The sequence below is a fragment of the Palaemon carinicauda genome, chromosome 24, assembly GCF_036898095.1.
Source record: "Palaemon carinicauda isolate YSFRI2023 chromosome 24, ASM3689809v2, whole genome shotgun sequence".
NCBI lineage: Eukaryota > Metazoa > Arthropoda > Malacostraca > Decapoda > Palaemonidae > Palaemon > Palaemon carinicauda.
Genome location: NC_090748.1, coordinates 69,486,599 through 69,489,878, shown reverse-complemented (window position 1 = coordinate 69,489,878; position 3,280 = coordinate 69,486,599). Strand labels below are relative to the sequence as shown.

The following is a 3,280-nucleotide window of genomic DNA, read 5'->3' as shown; positions in this document are numbered from 1 at the left end:
TCTCTTGGAAAATGCCTGAATTTTCTCAAAAAATTATCAAAAATATGAAAAAAAAATTTTTTTATAGCATTTTATAGCAAGGACGTACCGGTACGTCCATGGGGGTAAAGGGATGAGTTTTGTGAAACGTACCAGTACGTCCTTTGGGGGTAAAAGGGTTAATATCTGCATTCCTCTACCTCTGGACCAGAGACCAAAGGGGAAATCAACTTTATGATAATAGCTTCTGGTCGGCCAGGGAAACAAACCTGGACCCAAGAAACTAGAGTTCCAGTAACTTAGCCACTCAGCCATAAAAAGAGATATAAGTTGATTACTTTTTCTTCAAAGGCCACTCATGAATGGCAAAGGCAAGGGACAGTGACATTGATCTATCAAGCAGGACAATGCCCTATAGACTGGCCATATTACATATAAGCAGTGCCCAAGAACCCTTTCCACCCAAGCTAGGATAAAGGAGGGCCAAGAAATGGCTGATGATGACTCAGGAGATAGACCTATAGACTCCCCAAACCACCCATCATTAACTCACAGGATGGTGAGGTTGCAGTGACCAAAGGAACTAACGAGTTTGAGTGGGACTCGAACCCCAGTCTGGCAATCACTAGGCGAGGAAACTTCCAGCAAGGCCACCACAACTCTAATCCTCCCATACTTATTATTTTTGAATTAAGGTTTTTTGTACTTACAATGAAAATCAACCCATCTCCCCCATTGTAGCTTGATGGTAAGTTTACAGTACTTGGTTATGATTAATGGAAATTTTGCACATTTATAAATGTTTTTCTTATATATTCATATAAGCCATATATACCTCTTAATATCTGGATTCTCCGTACCTCATGATCAAAGACCCAAGGGGGAATCAACTTTATGATAATAGCTTCTGGTCGGCCAGGGAATCGAACCAGAGCCCAAGAACCTGTGGTTCCACTGACTTAGCCACTCAGCTACAAAGAAAGATAAAAGTCGATTACAATTCTCCCCTACTTATTCCTTTCGAATTCAGGCTTTTTGTACCTACTATCAAATTCAACCCATCTCTACCATTGTAGCTTGGTAACTTTGCAGTACGGTACTTGGCTATGATTAATAATTTTGCGAATTTATGTGTTTATCATACACTGTACATTCACATAAGACAAATATATCTCTTAATATCTGGATTCTCTCTATTTTATAATCAGAGACCCAAGGGGGAATCACCTTTATGAAAATAGCTTCTGATCAGCCAGGGAATCAAACTCTGGCCCAGGGAACAATCCTATACTGTAGTTGTCTGTGAATGAGATCTCCCTGGGAGATTTTGATCCTCTTCTCATTTATGAATGAACTGTGTCCCTCAGAGGGGGAGTGTTTGCCCTCTAATTCTGTTTCTTCCTCTAAGGGATGATGGGATACTCCCCAGCATCTCCCAGATAGGGTCCTTGGCTGATGCATGCCTTGGGAATCAGATACCTTGCGGACACCTCAGGAGAAAGAGGCCAGGGGACAGCAGGAGGAGGAAGCTGCCTGGCAGAGCTACTGCATCTAGGATCAGTACGACCATCAATCTCTTAGAGGAAGTTGAAACCTCTAAAGAAATGGTCAAAAAGTCAGGAGGTGGAACTGTCGGAAGGAGATTGGTTGATCTGGAGACCGCCTACTTCACTCCCTGGACAAGGTCCATGAACCAAGGAGCATTTTTCGAGAACGAGACTGTTCCCGATTGAATCCCTCGAGCCTATATCCTTGGCTTAGGTTGAATGTCAAGGAATGGGCGGGCACGAGAGAATGTTAACTTGTGCCCTTTCCTATGCTCAAATTCCCTAGGGAAGAGGGTGTCGTCCACATGTCTAACCGCAGGTAAAGCTATCTTACCTTGCAAAGGAAGAGGCTGTTCTTCTCGTAAGGTAAACGGACAGCAAAGTAAGTGTTGTCAAGGCAAGAGCTGGTAAGGTGCATTTGAGCTCACACCCTTATCAGAGTGCACAGGTAAAGTGTAGTCTACCTGTGCTTGCTTGTCTACCTATGCGCTAGCTAGGTAGAACTAGCCTGAGCTCTAGACACTACTGCTTGCGTTTGTGAGTCCTGATGGAAAGACTCACACAAGAGAGCAATATGCGTAGCAGAGATAGAGTGCACACCTTTGTTAGGCAGACGAGCTCACCCGCCCATCTCACTGGGTGGTAGGGTGTGCAACAGTGTGCGAGACTCATCCGCTAAACTTAAGCAAGCCCGATCCTCTGCTAACATGTCATGGAGAGAAACTTTCCTGCTTGTCTTATCCTCCAAAGGGAAGACAGACTGCCATCTTTTCTGTAAGGGAGAGGAAGGACAGGCAACTACTGAGCCCTTGATCACAGGCAGTGAAGCGGATTCTACCTAGCGAGAGGTAGAAACCGAGGCGCAAGCTCCCAGGAGATTATTACAGTCGAGTAACTTTATATCTTTCGACAGCTATTTATCGGGAAATTATTACGGAATAACATACTGTAGTCACTTCAATGAATATAGTTTTTTTTTTTTTTTTTTTTACACAAAATCATAGTGCTTTACTATTATTTAGAGAAAATGATATAAAACAAATTTCTAAAAATTATTCTAAAATCATCTCACAATGAATGGAAAAATATTTTGGTTGTTTAGAGTGAAATAATATAGAAAATAAAACAGTTTTCAAACATTTATTTTGCAATTAGCAGTAAAACTAATAAACATGGATATGTGTTATTATAGAGTAAGTGAGCATGTATATTTGATGGTGACAAATCTTGTAAATAGCTTAAGGGCAGATCTGCTGAATTGTATTGAAAGGGTTAAGTATATATCTTATGCCATAGCGTTCAAGAAAATTATAAACTGAAAATTATACAGTATATGAATAAAAGTGATGTCAACTGAAAATATGTAAATCACTGAATAAACAACAAAACATGAGGAAAACACAACAATACTGCTTAAAGATAGTGGCACACTCAAACACTAGATTTTTGGGGGGCTGAAAATACATTATGTGTAAGCCATTAAGCTGATCCTCCCAGAAACATTGACCAAGATGGTTACTTTCTAAACACAGATTTTGTTTAATCAATATTCTTTCAACAAGGTTCATCTAAATGGAGTATTGTAGTGGATAAAATTAATACTGGTTAATAAAGAATACATCATTTACTTGATTACACTGACTTATTAGAAAATGCTGTTCAGTGGTACTCAACACATATGTTTTATTAGTTTAGTTACTGTATATTGAACAACACAGCTGGTGGTCTTTACAGAATATATTATTATTCCTCAT

At 40.0% G+C, this 3,280-nt stretch overlaps 1 protein-coding gene across 1 annotated transcript in view; it reads right to left on the bottom strand.

Annotated features, from left to right (window-relative positions):
• Ac13E (Adenylyl cyclase 13E) overlaps positions 1 to 3,280 on the bottom strand; it is a 286,840-nt gene that overhangs the window by 95,690 nt on the left and 187,870 nt on the right. The gene's annotated exons all lie outside the window — the stretch shown is intronic.